The 22,346-nt window shown below is 32.3% G+C and overlaps 6 non-coding genes across 6 annotated transcripts; all 6 read right to left on the bottom strand.

The window, feature by feature from the left end:
- Nucleotides 1-223: 223 nt before the first annotated feature.
- On the bottom strand, nucleotides 224-295 carry TRNAW-CCA (transfer RNA tryptophan (anticodon CCA)). Its single transcript has one exon. It is a non-coding gene; the product is annotated as a tRNA-Trp (tRNA).
- A 1,150-nt stretch (nucleotides 296-1,445) lies between these two features.
- TRNAW-CCA (transfer RNA tryptophan (anticodon CCA)) lies at nucleotides 1,446-1,517 on the bottom strand. Its single transcript has one exon. It is a non-coding gene; the product is annotated as a tRNA-Trp (tRNA).
- Nucleotides 1,518-6,920: 5,403 nt separating this feature from the next.
- On the bottom strand, nucleotides 6,921-6,992 carry TRNAW-CCA (transfer RNA tryptophan (anticodon CCA)). Its single transcript has one exon. It is a non-coding gene; the product is annotated as a tRNA-Trp (tRNA).
- Nucleotides 6,993-12,395: 5,403 nt separating this feature from the next.
- TRNAW-CCA (transfer RNA tryptophan (anticodon CCA)) lies at nucleotides 12,396-12,467 on the bottom strand. Its single transcript has one exon. It is a non-coding gene; the product is annotated as a tRNA-Trp (tRNA).
- A 3,586-nt stretch (nucleotides 12,468-16,053) lies between these two features.
- Nucleotides 16,054-16,125, bottom strand: TRNAW-CCA (transfer RNA tryptophan (anticodon CCA)). Its single transcript has one exon. It is a non-coding gene; the product is annotated as a tRNA-Trp (tRNA).
- Nucleotides 16,126-20,318: 4,193 nt separating this feature from the next.
- On the bottom strand, nucleotides 20,319-20,390 carry TRNAW-CCA (transfer RNA tryptophan (anticodon CCA)). Its single transcript has one exon. It is a non-coding gene; the product is annotated as a tRNA-Trp (tRNA).
- Nucleotides 20,391-22,346: the final 1,956 nt, after the last annotated feature.

Genomic DNA, 22,346 nt, shown 5'->3' with positions numbered 1-22,346 from the left:
TTAGAGTTGACCTTCAAGTAAAGTTTAATCTAAACTGGATATTTTTAGTGTTATAATTATGAGAACTGATAAGAAGGTGAGATATTTAATGACTATGTGCTAGTGATATAGGTACCAGTTTGAGATATAATCACATTATTGAAAGTAGATAACAATCTTGGTAATTAGTTTCTAGTATAGTATTTTTGGGCAGAATAGAGCATTTTATCTTCAAAATGATAACTGACCCCGACGTGATTTGGACACGCAACCTTCTGATCTGGAGTCAGACGTGCTACCGTTACGCCACGAGGTCTCTTGTTAAATCTCATTCAGTAGATTTTTCTGGTGGTTTATATTACAAATAGATCATCTGCTTATACTAAACCATGAATTAGGTAGTTGTCAAGCAAACAAACCTACATCCTCGGTAACAAAACAAAGAGATATGTCTGGTGGTTTTTCCTGTAGTGTATAATTTTTATTCATCACAGTATAGGTCATTTGAATGGAAAAAGTCATCCATAAAATCAAATTGGTACTAAATGTATTGTTAAAATAGACAAGTAATGGTAGTGATCCAAAATTGATCCAGAAAAGCTAATTGCTTTTAAATGTATTGTTACATTACAGACATTTAGAGTTGGCCTTCAAGTAACGTATTCTCTAAACTGGATATTTTTTGTATAATAATTATGAGAACTGATAAGAATGTGAGTTATTTTATGACTATGTGCTAGTGATATAGGTATCAGTTTGAGGTATAATCACATTATTGAAAGTAGATAACAATCTTGGTAATTAGATTCTAGTATAGTATTTTTGGGCAGAATAGAGCATTTTATCTTCAAAATGATAACTGACCCCGACGTGATTTGGACACGCAACCTTCTAATCTTGAGTCAGATGCACTACCGTTGCCTTTTATTAAAAGTGATTCGGTAGATTTTCTGGTGGTTTATATTACAAATAGCTCATCTGCTTATGCTAAACCTTGAATTAGGTAGTTGTCAAGCAAACAAGCCTACATCCTTGGTAACAAAACAAAAAGATATGTATTCTGGTTTTTCCTTCAGTGTAGAGTTTTTATGCCTCATAGTATACGTCATGTGATTGGAAAAAGTCATCTTTAAAGTCAAATTGGTACTAAATGTACCTCTAAAAAAGACAAGTGATGGCAGTGATCCAAAATTGATCCAGAAAAGCTAATTGCTTTTAAATGTATTGTTACATTACAGACATTTAGAGTTGGCCTTCAAGTAAAGTTTAATCTAAACTGGATATTTTTAGTATTATAATTATGAGAACTGATAAGAAGGTGAGATATTTAATGACTATGTGCTAGTGATATAGGTATCAGTTTGAGCTATAATCACATTATTGAAAGTAGACAACAATCTTAGTATTTAGTTTCTTGTATAGTATTTTTTTGGCAGAAAAGAGCATTTTATCTTCAAAATGACAACTGACCCCGACGTGATTTGAACACGCAACCTTCTGATCTGGAGTCAGATGTGCTACCGTTGCGCCACGAGGTCTCTTGTTAAATCTGATTCAGTAGATTTTTCTGGTGGTTTATATTACAAATAGATCATCTGCTTATACTAAACCTTGAATTAGGTAGTTGTCAAGCAAACAAACCTACATCCTCGGTAACAAAAGAAAAAGATATGTCTGGTGGTTTTTCCTTTAGTGTATAATTTTTATTCATCACAGTATAGGTCATTTGAATGGAAAAAGTCATCCATAAAATCAAATTGGTACTAAATGTATTGTTAAAATAGACAAGTGATGGTAGTGATCCAAAATTGATCCAGAAAAGCGAATTGCTTTTAAATGTATTGTTACATTACAGACATTTAGAGTTGGCCTTCAAGTAACGTATTCTCTAAACTGGATATTTTTTGTATAATAATTATGAGAACTGATAAGAATGTGAGTTATTTTATGACTATGTGCTAGTGATATAGGTATCAGTTTGAGGTATAATCACATTATTGAAAGTAGATAACAATCTTGGTAATTAGTTTCTAGTATAGTATTTTTGGGCAGAATAGAGCATTTTATCTTCAAAATGATAACAGACCCCGACGTGATTTGGACACGCAACCTTCTAATCCTGAGTCAGATGCGCTACTGTTGCCTCTTATTAAAAGTGATTCGGTAGATTCTCTGGTGGTTTATATTACAAATAGTTCATCTGCTTATGCTAAACCTTGAATTAGGTAGTTGTCAAGCAAACAAGCCTACATCCTTGGTAACAAAACAAAAAGATATGTATTCTGGTTTTTCCTTCAGTGTAGAGTTTTTATGCCTCATAGTATACGTCATGTGAATGGAAAAAGTCATCTTTAAAATCAAATTGGTACTAAATGTATTTCTAAAAAAGACAAGTGACGGCAGTGATCCAAAATTGATCCAGAAAAGCTAATTGCTTTTAAATGTATTGTTACATTACAGACATTTAGAGTTGGCCTTCAAGTAAAGTTTAATCTAAACTGGATATTTTTAGTATTATAATTATGAGAACTGATAAGAAGGTGAGATATTTAATGACTATGTGCTAGTGATATAGGTATCAGTTTGAGCTATAATCACATTATTGAAAGTAGACAACAATCTTAGTATTTAGTTTCTTGTATAGTATTTTTTTGGCAGAAAAGAGCATTTTATCTTCAAAATGACAACTGACCCCGACGTGATTTGAACACGCAACCTTCTGATGTGGAGTCAAACGCGCTACCGTTGGGCCACGAGGTCTCTTGTTAAATCTGATTCAGTAGATTTTTCTGGTGGTTTATATTACAAATAGATCATCTGCTTATTCTAAACCTTGAATTAGGTAGTTGTCAAGCAAACAAACCTACATCCTCGGTAACAAAACAAAAAGATATGTCTGGTGGTTTTTACTTTAGTGTATCATTTTTATTCATCACAGTATAGGTCATTTGAATGGAAAAAGTCATCCATAAAATCAAATTGGTACTAAATGTATTGTTAAAATAGACAAGTGATGGTAGTGATCCAAAATTGATCCAGAAAAGCTAATTGCTTTTAAATGTATTGTTACATTACAGACATTTAGAGTTGGCCTTAAGGTAACGTATTCTCTAAACTGGATATTTTTTGTATAATAATTATGAGAACTGATAAGATTGTGAGTTATTTAATGACTATGTGCTAGTGATATAGGTATCAGTTTGAGGTATAATCACATTATTGAAAGTAGATAACAATCTTGGTAATTAGTTTCTAGTATAGTATTTTTGGGCAGAATAGAGCATTTTATCTTCAAAATGATAACTGACCCCGACGTGATTTGGACACGCAACCTTCTAATCTTGAGTCAGATGCGCTACCGTTGCCTCTTATTAAAAGTGATTCGGTAGATTTTCTGGTGGTTTATATTACAAATAGCTCATCTGCTTATGCTAAACCTTGAATTAGGTAGTTGTCAAGCAAACAAGCCTACATCCTTGGTAACAAAACAAAAAGATATGTATTCTGGTTTTTCCTTCAGTGTAGAGTTTTTATGCCTCATAGTATACGTCATGTGAATGGAAAAAGTCATCTTTAAAGTCAAATTGGTACTAAATGTACCTCTAAAAAAGACAAGTGATGGCAGTGATCCAAAATTGATCCAGAAAAGCTAATTGCTTTTAAATGTATTGTTACATTACAGATATTTAGAGTTGGCCTTCAAGTAAAGTTTAATCTAAACTGGATATTTTTAGTATTATAATTATGAGAACTGATAAGAAGGTGAGTTATTTAATGACTATGTGCTAGTGATATAGGTATCAGTTTGAGGTATAATCACATTATTGAAAGTAGATAACAATCTTGGTAATTAGTTTCTAGTATAGTATTTTTGGGCAGAATAGAGCAGTTTATCTTCAAAATGATAACAGACCCCGACGTGATTTGGACACGCAACCTTCTAATCTTGAGTCAGATGCGCTACTGTTGCCTCTTATTAAAAGTGATTTGGTAGATTCTCTGGTGGTTTATATTACAAATAGATCATCTGCTTATACTATACCTTGAATTAGGTAGTTGTCAAGCAAACAAACCTACATCCTCGGTAACAAAACAAAAAGATATGTCTGGTGGTTTTTACTTTAGTGTATCATTTTTATTCATCACAGTATAGGTCATTTGAATGGAAAAAGTCATCCATAAAATCAAATTGGTACTAAATGTATTGTTAAAATAGACAAGTGATGGTAGTGATCCAAAATTGATCCAGAAAAGCTAATTGCTTTTAAATGTATTGTTACATTACAGACATTTAGAGTTGGCCTTCAAGTAACGTATTCTCTAAACTGGATATTTTTTGTATAATAATTATGAGAACTGATAAGAATGTGAGTTATTTAATGACTATGTGCTAGTGATATAGGTATCAGTTTGAGGTATAATCACATTATTGAAAGTAGATAACAATCTTGGTAATTAGTTTCTAGTATAGTATTTTTGGGCAGAATAGAGCAGTTTATCTTCAAAATGATAACAGACCCCGACGTGATTTGGACACGCAACCTTCTAATCTTGAGTCAGATGCGCTACTGTTGCCTCTTATTAAAAGTGATTCGGTAGATTCTCTGGTGGTTTATATTACAAATAGTTCATCTGCTTATGCTAAACCTTGAATTAGGTAGTTGTCAAGCAAACAAGCCTACATCCTTGGTAACAAAACAAAAAGATATGTATTCTGGTTTTTCCTTCAGTGTAGAGTTTTTATGCCTCATAGTATACGTCATGTGAATGGAAAAAGTCATATTTAAAGTCAAATTGGTACTAAATGTACCTCTAAAAAAGAAAAGTGATGGCAGTGATCCAAAATTGATCCAGAAAAGCTAATTGCTTTTAAATGTATTGTTACATTACAGACATTTAGAGTTGGCCTGCAAGTAAAGTTTAATCTAAACTGGATATTTTTAGTATAATAATTATGAGAACTGATAAGAAGGTGAGATATTTTAATGACTATGTGCTAGTGATATAGGTACCAGTTTGAGCTATAATCACATTATTGAAAATAGACAACAATCTTAGTATTTAGTTTCTTGTATAGTATTTTTTTGGCAGAAAAGAGCATTTTATTTTCAAAATGATATCTGACCCCTACGTGATTTGGACACGCAACCTTCTAATCTTGAGTCAGATGCGCTACCGTTGCCTCTTATTAAAAGTGATTCGGTAGATTCTCTGGTGGTTTATATTACAAATAGTTCATCTGCTTATGCTAAACCTTGAATTAGGTAGTTGTCAAGCAAACAAGCCTACATCCCTGGTAACAAAACAAAAAGATATGTATTCTGGTTTTTCCTTCAGTGTAGAGTTTTTATGCCTCATAGTATACGTCATGTGAATGGAAAAAGTCATCTTTAAAATCAAATTGGTACTAAATGTATTTCTAAAAAAGACAAGTGACGGCAGTGATCCAAAATTGATCCAGAAAAGCTAATTGCTTTTAAATGTATTGTTACATTACAGACATTTAGAGTTGGCCTTCAAGTAAAGTTTAATCTAAACTGGATATTTTTAGTATAATAATTATGAGAACTGATAAGAAGGTGAGATATTTTAATGACTATGTGCTAGTGATATAGGTACCAGTTTGAGCTATAATCACATTATTGAAAATAGACAACAATCTTAGTATTTAGTTTCTTGTATAGTATTTTTTTGGCAGAAAAGAGCATTTTATCTTCAAAATGATATCTGACCCCTACGTGATTTGGACACGCAACCTTCTAATCTTGAGTCAGATGCGCTACCGTTGCCTCTTATTAAAAGTGATTCGGTAGATTCTCTGGTGGTTTATATTACAAATAGTTCATCTGCTTATGCTAAACCTTGAATTAGGTAGTTGTCAAGCAAACAAGCCTACATCCCTGGTAACAAAACAAAAAGATATGTATTCTGGTTTTTCATTCAGTGTAGAGTTTTTATGCCTCATAGTATACGTCATGTGAATGGAAAAAGTCATCTTTAAAATCAAATTGGTACTAAATGTATTTCTAAAAAAGACAAGTGACGGCAGTGATCCAAAATTGATCCAGAAAAGCTAATTGCTTTTAAATGTATTGTTACATTACAGACATTTAGAGTTGGCCTGCAAGTAAAGTTTAATCTAAACTGGATATTTTTAGTATAATAATTATGAGAACTGATAAGAAGGTGAGATATTTTAATGACTATGTGCTAGTGATATAGGTACCAGTTTGAGCTATAATCACATTATTGAAAATAGACAACAATCTTAGTATTTAGTTTCTTGTATAGTATTTTTTTGGCAGAAAAGAGCATTTTATTTTCAAAATGATATCTGACCCCTACGTGATTTGGACACGCAACCTTCTAATCTTGAGTCAGATGCGCTACCGTTGCCTCTTATTAAAAGTGATTCGGTAGATTCTCTGGTGGTTTATATTACAAATAGTTCATCTGCTTATGCTAAACCTTGAATTAGGTAGTTGTCAAGCAAACAAGCCTACATCCCTGGTAACAAAACAAAAAGATATGTATTCTGGTTTTTCCTTCAGTGTAGAGTTTTTATGCCTCATAGTATACGTCATGTGAATGGAAAAAGTCATCTTTAAAATCAAATTGGTACTAAATGTATTTCTAAAAAAGACAAGTGACGGCAGTGATCCAAAATTGATCCAGAAAAGCTAATTGCTTTTAAATGTATTGTTACATTACAGACATTTAGAGTTGGCCTTCAAGTAAAGTTTAATCTAAACTGGATATTTTTAGTATTATAATTATGAGAACTGATAAGAAGGTGAGATATTTAATGACTATGTGCTAGTGATATAGGTATCAGTTTGAGCTATAATCACATTATTGAAAGTAGACAACAATCTTAGTATTTAGTTTCTTGTATAGTATTTTTTTGGCAGAAAAGAGCATTTTATCTTCAAAAAGACAACTGACCCCGACGTGATTTGAACACGCAACCTTCTGATCTGGAGTCAGACGCGCTACCGGTGTGCCACGAGGTCTCTTGTTAAATCTGATTCAGTAGATTTTTCTGGTGGTTTATATTACAAATAGATCATCTGCTTATACTAAACCTTGAATTAGGTAGTTGTCAAGCAAACAAACCTACATCCTCAGTAACAAAACAAAAAGATATGTCTGGTGGTTTTTCCTTTAGTGTATAATTTTTATTCATCACAGTATAGGTCATTTGAATGGAAAAAGTCATCCATAAATTCAAATTGGTACTAAATGTATTGTTAAAATAGACAAGTGATGGTAGTGATCCAAAATTGATCCAGAAAAGCTAATTGCTTTTAAATGTATTGGTACATTACAGACATTTAGAGTTGGCCTTCAAGTAACGTATTCTCTAAACTGGATATTTTTTGTATAATAATTATGAGAACTGATAAGAATGTGAGGTATTTAATGACTATGTGCTAGTGATATAGGTATCAGTTTGAGGTATAATCACATTATTGAAAGTAGTTAACAATCTTGGTAATTAGTTTCTAGTATAGTATTTTTGGGCAGAATAGAGCATTTTATCTTCAAAATGATAACTGACCCCGACGTGATTTGGACACGCAACCTTCTAATCTTGAGTCAGATGTGCTACTGTTGCCTCTTATTAAAAGTGATTCGGTAGATTCTCTGGTGGTTTATATTACAAATAGTTCATCTGCTTATGCTAAACCTTGAATTAGGTAGTTGTCAAGCAAACAAGCCTACATCCCTGGTAACAAAACAAAAAGATATGTATTCTGGTTTTTCCTTCAGTGTAGAGTTTTTATGCCTCATAGTATACGTCATGTGAATGGAAAAAGTCATCTTTAAAATCAAATTGGTACTAAATGTATTTCTAAAAAAGACAAGTGACGGCAGTGATCCAAAATTGATCCAGAAAAGCTAATTGCTTTTAAATGTATTGTTACATTACAGACATTTAGAGTTGGCCTTCAAGTAAAGTTTAATCTAAACTGGATATTTTTAGTATTATAATTATGAGAACTGATAAGAAGGTGAGATATTTAATGACTATGTGCTAGTGATATAGGTATCAGTTTGAGCTATAATCACATTATTGAAAGTAGACAACAATCTTAGTATTTAGTTTCTTGTATAGTATTTTTTTGGCAGAAAAGAGCATTTTATCTTCAAAATGACAACTGACCCCGACGTGATTTGAACACGCAACCTTCTGATGTGGAGTCAAACGCGCTACCGTTGGGCCACGAGGTCTCTTGTTAAATCTGATTCAGTAGATTTTTCTGGTGGTTTATATTACAAATAGATCATCTGCTTATTCTAAACCTTGAATTAGGTAGTTGTCAAGCAAACAAACCTACATCCTCGGTAACAAAACAAAAAGATATGTCTGGTGGTTTTTACTTTAGTGTATCATTTTTATTCATCACAGTATAGGTCATTTGAATGGAAAAAGTCATCCATAAAATCAAATTGGTACTAAATGTATTGTTAAAATAGACAAGTGATGGTAGTGATCCAAAATTGATCCAGAAAAGCTAATTGCTTTTAAATGTATTGTTACATTACAGACATTTAGAGTTGGCCTTAAGGTAACGTATTCTCTAAACTGGATATTTTTTGTATAATAATTATGAGAACTGATAAGATTGTGAGTTATTTAATGACTATGTGCTAGTGATATAGGTATCAGTTTGAGGTATAATCACATTATTGAAAGTAGATAACAATCTTGGTAATTAGTTTCTAGTATAGTATTTTTGGGCAGAATAGAGCATTTTATCTTCAAAATGATAACTGACCCCGACGTGATTTGGACACGCAACCTTCTAATCTTGAGTCAGATGCGCTACCGTTGCCTCTTATTAAAAGTGATTCGGTAGATTTTCTGGTGGTTTATATTACAAATAGCTCATCTGCTTATGCTAAACCTTGAATTAGGTAGTTGTCAAGCAAACAAGCCTACATCCTTGGTAACAAAACAAAAAGATATGTATTCTGGTTTTTCAGTCAGTGTAGAGTTTTTATGCCTCATAGTATACGTCATGTGAATGGAAAAAGTCATCTTTAAAGTCAAATTGGTACTAAATGTACCTCTAAAAAAGACAAGTGATGGCAGTGATCCAAAATTGATCCAGAAAAGCTAATTGCTTTTAAATGTATTGTTACATTACAGATATTTAGAGTTGGCCTTCAAGTAAAGTTTAATCTAAACTGGATATTTTTAGTATTATAATTATGAGAACTGATAAGAAGGTGAGTTATTTAATGACTATGTGCTAGTGATATAGGTATCAGTTTGAGGTATAATCACATTATTGAAAGTAGATAACAATCTTGGTAATTAGTTTCTAGTATAGTATTTTTGGGCAGAATAGAGCAGTTTATCTTCAAAATGATAACAGACCCCGACGTGATTTGGACACGCAACCTTCTAATCTTGAGTCAGATGCGCTACTGTTGCCTCTTATTAAAAGTGATTTGGTAGATTCTCTGGTGGTTTATATTACAAATAGATCATCTGCTTATACTATACCTTGAATTAGGTAGTTGTCAAGCAAACAAACCTACATCCTCGGTAACAAAACAAAAAGATATGTCTGGTGGTTTTTACTTTAGTGTATCATTTTTATTCATCACAGTATAGGTCATTTGAATGGAAAAAGTCATCCATAAAATCAAATTGGTACTAAATGTATTGTTAAAATAGACAAGTGATGGTAGTGATCCAAAATTGATCCAGAAAAGCTAATTGCTTTTAAATGTATTGTTACATTACAGACATTTAGAGTTGGCCTTCAAGTAACGTATTCTCTAAACTGGATATTTTTTGTATAATAATTATGAGAACTGATAAGAATGTGAGTTATTTAATGACTATGTGCTAGTGATATAGGTATCAGTTTGAGGTATAATCACATTATTGAAAGTAGATAACAATCTTGGTAATTAGTTTCTAGTATAGTATTTTTGGGCAGAATAGAGCAGTTTATCTTCAAAATGATAACAGACCCCGACGTGATTTGGACACGCAACCTTCTAATCTTGAGTCAGATGCGCTACTGTTGCCTCTTATTAAAAGTGATTCGGTAGATTCTCTGGTGGTTTATATTACAAATAGTTCATCTGCTTATGCTAAACCTTGAATTAGGTAGTTGTCAAGCAAACAAGCCTACATCCTTGGTAACAAAACAAAAAGATATGTATTCTGGTTTTTCCTTCAGTGTAGAGTTTTTATGCCTCATAGTATACGTCATGTGAATGGAAAAAGTCATCTTTAAAGTCAAATTGGTACTAAATGTACCTCTAAAAAAGACAAGTGATGGCAGTGATCCAAAATTGATCCAGAAAAGCTAATTGCTTTTAAATGTATTGTTACATTACAGACATTTAGAGTTGGCCTGCAAGTAAAGTTTAATCTAAACTGGATATTTTTAGTATAATAATTATGAGAACTGATAAGAAGGTGAGATATTTTAATGACTATGTGCTAGTGATATAGGTACCAGTTTGAGCTATAATCACATTATTGAAAATAGACAACAATCTTAGTATTTAGTTTCTTGTATAGTATTTTTTTGGCAGAAAAGAGCATTTTATTTTCAAAATGATATCTGACCCCTACGTGATTTGGACACGCAACCTTCTAATCTTGAGTCAGATGCGCTACCGTTGCCTCTTATTAAAAGTGATTCGGTAGATTCTCTGGTGGTTTATATTACAAATAGTTCATCTGCTTATGCTAAACCTTGAATTAGGTAGTTGTCAAGCAAACAAGCCTACATCCCTGGTAACAAAACAAAAAGATATGTATTCTGGTTTTTCCTTCAGTGTAGAGTTTTTATGCCTCATAGTATACGTCATGTGAATGGAAAAAGTCATCTTTAAAATCAAATTGGTACTAAATGTATTTCTAAAAAAGACAAGTGACGGCAGTGATCCAAAATTGATCCAGAAAAGCTAATTGCTTTTAAATGTATTGTTACATTACAGACATTTAGAGTTGGCCTTCAAGTAAAGTTTAATCTAAACTGGATATTTTTAGTATAATAATTATGAGAACTGATAAGAAGGTGAGATATTTTAATGACTATGTGCTAATGATATAGGTACCAGTTTGAGCTATAATCACATTATTGAAAATAGACAACAATCTTAGTATTTAGTTTCTTGTATAGTATTTTTTTGGCAGAAAAGAGCATTTTATCTTCAAAATGATATCTGACCCCTACGTGATTTGGACACGCAACCTTCTAATCTTGAGTCAGATGCGCTACCGTTGCCTCTTATTAAAAGTGATTCGGTAGATTCTCTGGTGGTTTATATTACAAATAGTTCATCTGCTTATGCTAAACCTTGAATTAGGTAGTTGTCAAGCAAACAAGCCTACATCCCTGGTAACAAAACAAAAAGATATGTATTCTGGTTTTTCATTCAGTGTAGAGTTTTTATGCCTCATAGTATACGTCATGTGAATGGAAAAAGTCATCTTTAAAATCAAATTGGTACTAAATGTATTTCTAAAAAAGACAAGTGACGGCAGTGATCCAAAATTGATCCAGAAAAGCTAATTGCTTTTAAATGTATTGTTACATTACAGACATTTAGAGTTGGCCTGCAAGTAAAGTTTAATCTAAACTGGATATTTTTTGTATAATAATTATGAGAACTGATAAGAAGGTGAGATATTTTAATGACTATGTGCTAGTGATATAGGTACCAGTTTGAGCTATAATCACATTATTGAAAATAGACAACAATCTTAGTATTTAGTTTCTTGTATAGTATTTTTTTGGCAGAAAAGAGCATTTTATTTTCAAAATGATATCTGACCCCTACGTGATTTGGACACGCAACCTTCTAATCCTGAGTCAGATGCGCTACCGTTGCCTCTTATTAAAAGTGATTCGGTAGATTCTCTGGTGGTTTATATTACAAATAGTTCATCTGCTTATGCTAAACCTTGAATTAGGTAGTTGTCAAGCAAACAAGCCTACATCCCTGGTAACAAAACAAAAAGATATGTATTCTGGTTTTTCCTTCAGTGTAGAGTTTTTATGCCTCATAGTATACGTCATGTGAATGGAAAAAGTCATCTTTAAAATCAAATTGGTACTAAATGTATTTCTAAAAAAGACAAGTGACGGCAGTGATCCAAAATTGATCCAGAAAAGCTAATTGCTTTTAAATGTATTGTTACATTACAGACATTTAGAGTTGGCCTTCAAGTAAAGTTTAATCTAAACTGGATATTTTTAGTATTATAATTATGAGAACTGATAAGAAGGTGAGATATTTAATGACTATGTGCTAGTGATATAGGTATCAGTTTGAGCTATAATCACATTATTGAAAGTAGACAACAATCTTAGTATTTAGTTTCTTGTATAGTATTTTTTTGGCAGAAAAGAGCATTTTATCTTCAAAAAGACAACTGACCCCGACGTGATTTGAACACGCAACCTTCTGAGGTGGAGTCAGACGTGCTACCGTTGCGCCACGAGGTCTCTTGTTAAATCTGATTCAGTAGATTTTTCTGGTGGTTTATATTACAAATAGATCATCTGCTTATACTAAACCTTGAATTAGGTAGTTGTCAAGCAAACAAACCTACATCCTCGGTAACAAAACAAAAAGATATGTCTGGTGGTTTTTCCTTTAGTGTATAATTTTTATTCATCACAGTATAGGTCATTTGAATGGAAAAAGTCATCCATAAAATCAAATTGGTACTAAATGTATTGTTAAAATAGACAAGTGATGGTAGTGATCCAAAATTGATCCAGAAAAGCTAATTGCTTTTAAATGTATTGGTACATTACAGACATTTAGAGTTGGCCTTCAAGTAACGTATTCTCTAAACTGGATATTTTTTGTATAATAATTATGAGAACTGATAAGAATGTGAGGTATTTAATGACTATGTGCTAGTGATATAGGTATCAGTTTGAGGTATAATCACATTATTGAAAGTAGATAACAATCTTGGTAATTAGTTTCTAGTATAGTATTTTTGGGCAGAATAGAGCATTTTATCTTCAAAATGATAACCGACCCTGACGTGATTTGAACACGCAACCTTCTAATCTTGAGTCAGATGAGCTAACGTTGCCTCTTATTAAAAGTGATTCAGTAGATTTTCTGGTGGTTTATATTACAAATAGCTCATCTGCTTATGCTAAACCTTGAATTAGGTAGTTGTCAAGCAAACAAGCCTACATCCTTCGTAACAAAACAAAAAGATATGTATTCTGGTTTTTCCTTCAGTGTAGAGTTTTTATGCCTCATAGTATACGTCATGTGAATGGAAAAAGTCATCTTTAAAGTCAAATTGGTACTAAATGTACCTCTAAAAAAGACAAGTGATGGCAGTGATCCAAAATTGATCCAGAAAAGCTAATTGCTTTTAAATGTATTGTTACATTACAGACATTTAGAGTTGGCCTGCAAGTAAAGTTTAATCTAAACTGGATATTTTTAGTATTATAATTATGAGAACTGATAAGAAGGTGAGATATTTTAATGACTATGTGCTAGTGATATAGGTACCAGTTTGAGCTATAATCACATTATTGAAAATAGACAACAATCTTAGTATTTAGTTTCTTGTATAGTATTTTTTTGGCAGAAAAGAGCATTTTATCTTCAAAATGACAACTGACCAGTTGTCACTGATTTGAACACGCAACCTTCTGATCTGGAGTCAAACACGCTACCGTTGGGCCACGAGGTCTCTTGTTAAATCTGATTCAGTAGATTTTTCTGGTGGTTTATATTACAAATAGATCATCTGCTTATTCTAAACCTTGAATTAGGTAGTTGTCAAGCAAACAAACCTACATCCTCGGTAACAAAACAAAAAGATATGTCTGGTGGTTTTTCCTTTAGTGTATAATTTTTATTCATCACAGTATAGGTCATTTGAATGGAAAAAGTCATCCATAAAATCAAATTGGTACTAAATGTATTGTTAAAATAGACAAGTGATGGTAGTGATCCAAAATTGATCCAGAAAAGCTAATTGCTTTTAAATGTATTGTTACATTACAGACATTTAGAGTTGGCCTTCAGGTAACGTATTCTCTAAACTGGATATTTTTTGTATAATAATTATGAGAACTGATAAGATTGTGAGTTATTTAATGACTATGTGCTAGTGATATAGGTATCAGTTTGAGGTATAATCACATTATTGAAAGTAGATAACAATCTTGGTAATTAGTTTCTAGTATAGTATTTTTGGGCAGAATAGAGCATTTTATCTTCAAAATGATAACTGACCCCGACGTGATTTGGACACGCAACCTTCTAATCTTGAGTCAGATGCGCTACCGTTGCCTCTTATTAAAAGTGATTCGGTAGATTTTCTGGTGGTTTATATTACAAATAGCTCATCTGCTTATGCTAAACCTTGAATTAGGTAGTTGTCAAGCAAACAAGCCTACATCCTTGGTAACAAAACAAAAAGATATGTATTCTGGTTTTTCCTTCAGTGTAGAGTTTTTATGCCTCATAGTATACGTCATGTGAATGGAAAAAGTCATCTTTAAAGTCAAATTGGTACTAAATGTACCTCTAAAAAAGACAAGTGATGGCAGTGATCCAAAATTGATCCAGAAAAGCTAATTGCTTTTAAATGTATTGTTACATTACAGACATTTAGAGTTGGCCTTCAAGTAAAGTTTAATCTAAACTGGATATTTTTAGTATTATAATTATGAGAACTGATAAGAAGGTGAGTTATTTAATGACTATGTGCTAGTGATATAGGTATCAGTTTGAGGTATAATCACATTATTGAAAGTAGATAACAATCTTGGTAATTAGTTTCTAGTATAGTATTTTTGGGCAGAATAGAGCAGTTTATCTTCAAAATGATAACAGACCCCAAAGTGATTTGGACACGCAACCTTCTAATCTTGAGTCAGATGCGCTACTGTTGCCTCTTATTAAAAGTGATTCGGTAGATTCTCTGGTGGTTTATATTACAAATAGATCATCTGCTTATACTATACCTTGAATTAGGTAGTTGTCAAGCAAAGAAACCTACATCCTCGGTAACAAAACAAAAAGATATGTCTGGTGGTTTTTACTTTAGTGTATCATTTTTATTCATCACAGTATAGGTCATTTGAATGGAAAAAGTCATCCATAAAATCAAATTGGTACTAAATGTATTGTTAAAATAGACAAGTGATGGTAGTGATCCAAAATTGATCCAGAAAAGCTAATTGCTTTTAAATGTATTGGTACATTACAGACATTTAGAGTTGGCCTTCAAGTAACGTATTCTCTAAACTGGATATTTTTTGTATAATAATTATGAGAACTGATAAGAATGTGAGTTATTTAATGACTATGTGCTAGTGATATAGGTATCAGTTTGAGGTATAATCACATTATTGAAAGTAGATAACAATCTTGGTAATTAGTTTCTAGTATAGTATTTTTGGGCAGAATAGAGCAGTTTATCTTCAAAATGATAACAGACCCCGACGTGATTTGGACACGCAACCTTCTAATCTTGAGTCAGATGCGCTACTGTTGCCTCTTATTAAAAGTGATTCGGTAGATTCTCTGGTGGTTTATATTACAAATAGTTCATCTGCTTATGCTAAACCTTGAATTAGGTAGTTGTCAAGCAAACAAGCCTACATCCTTGGTAACAAAACAAAAAGATATGTATTCTGGTTTTTCCTTCAGTGTAGAGTTTTTATGCCTCATAGTATACGTCATGTGAATGGAAAAAGTCATCTTTAAAATCAAATTGGTACTAAATGTATTTCTAAAAAAGACAAGTGACGGCAGTGATCCAAAATTGATCCAGAAAAGCTAATTGCTTTTAAATGTATTGTTACATTACAGACATTTAGAGTTGGCCTTCAAGTAAAGTTTAATCTAAACTGGATATTTTTAGTATTATAATTATGAGAACTGATAAGAAGGTGAGATATTTAATGACTATGTGCTAGTGATATAGGTATGAGTTTGAGCTATAATCACATTATTGAAAGTAGACAACAATCTTAGTATTTAGTTTCTTGAATAGTATTTTTTTGGCAGAAAAGAGCATTTTATCTTCAAAATGACAACTGACCCCGACGTGATTTGAACACGCAACCTTCTGATCTGGAGTCAGACGCACTACCGGTGTGCCACAAGGTCTCTTGTTAAATCTGATTCAGTAGATTTTTCTGGTGGTTTATATTACAAATAGATCATCTGCTTATACTAAACCTTGAATTAGGTAGTTGTCAAGCAAACAAACCTACATCCTCGGTAACAAAACAAAAAGATATGTCTGGTGGTTTTTCCTTTAGTGTATAATTTTTATTCATCACAGTATAGGTCATTTGAATGGAAAAAGTCATCCATAAAATCAAATTGGTACTAAATGTATTGTTAAAATAGACAAGTGATGGTAGTGATCCAAAATTGATCCAGAAAAGCTAATTGCTTTTAAATGTATTGGTACATTACAGACATTTAGAGTTGGCCTTCAAGTAACGTATTCTCTAAACTGGATATTTTTTGTATAATAATTATGAGAACTGATAAGAATGTGAGGTATTTAATGACTATGTGCTAGTGATATAGGTATCAGATTGAGGTATAATCACATTATTGAAAGTAGATAACAATCTTGGTAATTAGTTTCTAGTATACTATTTTTGGGCAGAATAGAGCATTTTATCTTCAAAATGATAACCGACCCTGACGTGATTTGAACACGCAACCTTCTAATCTTGAGTCAGATGAGCTAACGTTGCCTCTTATTAAAACTGATTCAGTAGATTTTCTGGTGGTTTATATTACAAATAGCTCATCTGCTTATGCTAAACCTTGAATTAGGTAGTTGTCAAGCAAACAAGCCTACATCCTTGGTAACAAAACAAAAAGATATGTATTCTGGTTTTTCCTTCAGTGTAGAGTTTTTATGCCTCATAGTATACGTCATGTGAATGGAAAAAGTCATCTTTAAAGTCAAATTGGTACTAAATGTACCTCTAAAAAAGACAAGTGATGGCAGTGATCCAAAATTGATCCAGAAAAGCTAATTGCTTTTAAATGTATTGTTACATTACAGACATTTAGAGTTGGCCTGCAAGTAAAGTTTAATCTAAACTGGATATTTTTAGTATTATAATTATGAGAACTGATAAGAAGGTGAGATATTTTAATGACTATGTGCTAGTGATATAGGTACCAGTTTGAGCTATAATCACATTATTGAAAATAGACAACAATCTTAGTATTTAGTTTCTTGTATAGTATTTTTTTGGCAGAAAAGAGCATTTTATCTTCAAAATGACAACTGACCCGTTGTCACTGATTTGAACACGCAACCTTCTGATCTGGAGTCAAACGCGCTACCGTTGGGCCACGAAGTCTCTTGTTAAATCTGATTCAGTAGATTTTTCTGGTGGTTTATATTACAAATAGATCATCTGCTTATTCTAAACCTTGAATTAGGTAGTTGTCAAGCAAACAAACCTACATCCTCGGTAACAAAACAAAAAGATATGTCTGGTGGTTTTTCCTTTAGTGTATAATTTTTATTCATCACAGTATAGGTCATTTGAATGGAAAAAGTCATCCATAAAATCAAATTGGTACTAAATGTATTGTTAAAATAGACAAGTGATGGTAGTGATCCAAAATTGATCCAGAAAAGCTAATTGCTTTTAAATGTATTGTTACATTACAGACATTTAGAGTTGGCCTTAAGGTAACGTATTCTCTAAACTGGATATTTTTTGTATAATAATTATGAGAACTGATAAGATTGTGAGTTATTTAATGACTATGTGCTAGTGATATAGGTATCAGTTTGAGGTATAATCACATTATTGAAAGTAGATAACAATCTTGGTAATTAGTTTCTAGTATAGTATTTTTGGGCAGAATAGAGCATTTTATCTTCAAAATGATAACTGACCCCGACGTGATTTGGACACGCAACCTTCTAATCTTGAGTCAGATGCGCTACCGTTGCCTCTTATTAAAAGTGATTCGGTAGATTTTCTGGTGGTTTATATTACAAATAGCTCATCTGCTTATGCTAAACCTTGAATTAGGTAGTTGTCAAGCAAACAAGCCTACATCCTTGGTAACAAAACAAAAAGATATGTATTCTGGTTTTTCCTTCAGTGTAGAGTTTTTATGCCTCATAGTATACGTCATGTGAATGGTAAAAGTCATCTTTAAAGTCAAATTGGTACTAACTGTACCTCTAAAAAAGACAAGTGATGGCAGTGATCCAAAATTGATCCAGAAAAGCTAATTGCTTTTAAATGTATTGTTACATTACAGACATTTAGAGTTGGCCTTCAAGTAAAGTTTAATCTAAACTGGATATTTTTAGTATTATAATTATGAGAACTGATAAGAAGGTGAGTTATTTAATTACTATGTGCTAGTGATATAGGTATCAGTTTGAGGTATAATCACATTATTGAAAGTAGATAACAATCTTGGTAATTAGTTTCTAGTATAGCATTTTTGGGCAGAATAGAGCAGTTTATCTTCAAAATGATAACAGACCCCGACGTGATTTGGACACGCAACCTTCTAATCTTGAGTCAGATGCGCTACTGTTGCCTCTTATTAAAAGTGATTCGGTAGATTCTCTGGTGGTTTATATTACAAATAGATCATCTGCTTATACTATACCTTGAATTAGGTAGTTGTCAAGCAAACAAACCTACATCCTCGGTAACAAAACAAAAAGATATGTCTGGTGGTTTTTACTTTAGTGTATCATTTTTATTCATCACAGTATAGGTCATTTGAATGGAAAAAGTCATCCATAAAATCAAATTGGTACTAAATGTATTGTTAAAATAGACAAGTGATGGTAGTGATCCAAAATTGATCCAGAAAAGCTAATTGCTTTTAAATGTATTGTTACATTACAGACATTTAGAGTTGGCCTTCAAGTAACGTATTCTCTAAACTGGATATTTTTTGTATAATAATTATGAGAACTGATAAGAATGTGAGTTATTTAATGACTATGTGCTAGTGATATAGGTATCAGTTTGAGGTATAATCACATTATTGAAAGTAGATAACAATCTTGGTAATTAGTTTCTAGTATAGTATTTTTGGGCAGAATAGAGCAGTTTATCTTCAAAATGATAACAGACCCCGACGTGATTTGGACACGCAAACTTCTAATCTTGAGTCAGATGCGCTACTGTTGCCTCTTATTAAAAGTGATTCGGTAGATTCTCTGGTGGTTTATATTACAAATAGTTCATCTGCTTATGCTAAACCTTGAATTAGGTAGTTGTCAAGCAAACAAGCCTACATCCTTGGTACCAAAACAAAAAGATATGTATTCTGGTTTTTCCTTCAGTGTAGAGTTTTTATGCCTCATAGTATACGTCATGTGAATGGAAAAAGTCATTTTTAAAGTCAAATTGGTACTAAATGTACCTCTAAAAAAGACAAGTGATGGCAGTGATCCAAAATTGATCCAGAAAAGCTAATTGCTTTTAAATGTATTGTTACATTACAGACATTTAGAGTTGGCTTGCAAGTAAAGTTTAATCTAAACTGGATATTTTTAGTATAATAATTATGAGAACTGATAAGAAGGTGAGATATTTTAATGACTATGTGCTAGTGATATAGGTACCAGTTTGAGCTATAATCACATTATTGAAAATAGACAACAATCTTAGTATTTAGTTTCTTGTATAGTATTTTTTTGGCAGAAAAGAGCATTTTATCTTCAAAATGATATCTGACCCCTACGTGATTTGGACACGCAACCTTCTAATCTTGAGTCAGATGCGCTACCGTTGCCTCTTATTAAAAGTGATTCGGTAGATTCTCTGGTGGTTTATATTACAAATAGTTCATCTGCTTATGCTAAACCTTGAATTAGGTAGTTGTCAAGCAAACAAGCCTACATCCCTGGTAACAAAACAAAAAGATATGTATTCTGGTTTTTCATTCAGTGTAGAGTTTTTATGCCTCATAGTATACGTCATGTGAATGGAAAAAGTCATCTTTAAAATCAAATTGGTACTAAATGTATTTCTAAAAAAGACAAGTGACGGCAGTGATCCAAAATTGATCCAGAAAAGCTAATTGCTTTTAAATGTATTGTTACATTACAGACATTTAGAGTTGGCCTTCATGTAAAGTTTAATCTAAACTGGATATTTTTAGTATTATAATTATGAGAACTGATAAGAAGGTGAGATATTTAATGACTATGTGCTAGTGATATAGGTATCAGTTTGAGCTATAATCACATTATTGAAAGTAGACAACAATCTTAGTATTTAGTTTCTTGTATAGTATTTTTTTGGCAGAAAAGAGCATTTTATCTTCAAAAAGACATCTGACCCCGACGTGATTTGAACACGCAACCTTCTGATGTGGAGTCAGACGTGCTACCGTTGCGCCACGAGGTCTCTTGCTAAATCTGATTCAGTAGATTTTTCTGGTGGTTTATATTACAAATAGATCATCTGCTTATACTAAACCTTGAATTAGGTAGTTGTCAAGCAAACAAACCTACATCCTCGGTAACAAAACAAAAAGATATGTCTGGTGGTTTTTCCTTTAGTGTATAATTTTTATTCATCACAGTATAGGTCATTTGAATGGAAAAAGTCATCCATAAAATCAAATTGGTACTAAATGTATTGTTAAAATAGACAAGTGATGGTAGTGATCCAAAATTGATCCAGAAAAGCTAATTGCTTTTAAATGTATTGGTACATTACAGACATTTAGAGTTGGCCTTCAAGTAACGTATTCTCTAAACTGGATATTTTTTGTATAATAATTATGAGAACTGATAAGATTGTGAGTTATTTAATGACTATGTGCTAGTGATATAGGTATCAGTTTGAGGTATAATCACATTATTGAAAGTAGATAACAATCTTGGTAATTAGTTTCTAGTATAGTATTTTTGGGCAGAATAGAGCATTTTATCTTCAAAATGATAACTGACCCCGACGTGATTTGGACACGCAACCTTCTAATCTTGAGTCAGATGCGCTACCGTTGCCTCTTATTAAAAGTGATTCGGTAGATTTTCTGGTGGTTTATATTACAAATAGCTCATCTGCTTATGCTAAACCTTGAATTAGGTAGTTGTCAAGCAAACAAGCCTACATCCTTGGTAACAAAACAAAAAGATATGTATTCTGGTTTTTCCTTCAGTGTAGAGTTTTTATGCCTCATAGTATACGTCATGTGAATGGTAAAAGTCATCTTTAAAGTCAAATTGGTACTAACTGTACCTCTAAAAAAGACAAGTGATGGCAGTGATCCAAAATTGATCCAGAAAAGCTAATTGCTTTTAAATGTATTGTTACATTACAGACATTTAGAGTTGGCCTTCAAGTAAAGTTTAATCTAAACTGGATATTTTTAGTATTATAATTATGAGAACTGATAAGAAGGTGAGTTATTTAATTACTATGTGCTAGTGATATAGGTATCAGTTTGAGGTATAATCACATTATTGAAAGTAGATAACAATCTTGGTAATTAGTTTCTAGTATAGCATTTTTGGGCAGAATAGAGCAGTTTATCTTCAAAATGATAACAGACCCCGACGTGATTTGGACACGCAACCTTCTAATCTTGAGTCAGATGCGCTACTGTTGCCTCTTATTAAAAGTGATTCGGTAGATTCTCTGGTGGTTTATATTACAAATAGATCATCTGCTTATACTATACCTTGAATTAGGTAGTTGTCAAGCAAACAAACCTACATCCTCGGTAACAAAACAAAAAGATATGTCTGGTGGTTTTTACTTTAGTGTATCATTTTTATTCATCACAGTATAGGTCATTTGAATGGAAAAAGTCATCCATAAAATCAAATTGGTACTAAATGTATTGTTAAAATAGACAAGTGATGGTAGTGATCCAAAATTGATCCAGAAAAGCTAATTGCTTTTAAATGTATTGTTACATTACAGACATTTAGAGTTGGCCTTCAAGTAACGTATTCTCTAAACTGGATATTTTTTGTATAATAATTATGAGAACTGATAAGAATGTGAGTTATTTAATGACTATGTGCTAGTGATATAGGTATCAGTTTGAGGTATAATCACATTATTGAAAGTAGATAACAATCTTGGTAATTAGTTTCTAGTATAGTATTTTTGGGCAGAATAGAGCAATTTATCTTCAAAATGATAACAGACCCCGACGTGATTTGGACACGCAAACTTCTAATCTTGAGTCAGATGCGCTACTGTTGCCTCTTATTAAAAGTGATTCGGTAGATTCTCTGGTGGTTTATATTACAAATAGTTCATCTGCTTATGCTAAACCTTGAATTAGGTAGTTGTCAAGCAAACAAGCCTACATCCTTGGTAACAAAACAAAAAGATATGTATTCT

The sequence above is a fragment of the Taudactylus pleione genome, unplaced genomic scaffold (assembly GCF_031769625.1).
Source record: "Taudactylus pleione unplaced genomic scaffold, aTauple2 ptg000393l, whole genome shotgun sequence".
NCBI classification, from domain to species: domain Eukaryota; kingdom Metazoa; phylum Chordata; class Amphibia; order Anura; family Myobatrachidae; genus Taudactylus; species Taudactylus pleione.
The sequence above is the reverse complement of the archived record's forward strand: the minus strand, read 5'-3'. Positions and strand labels throughout refer to the sequence as shown.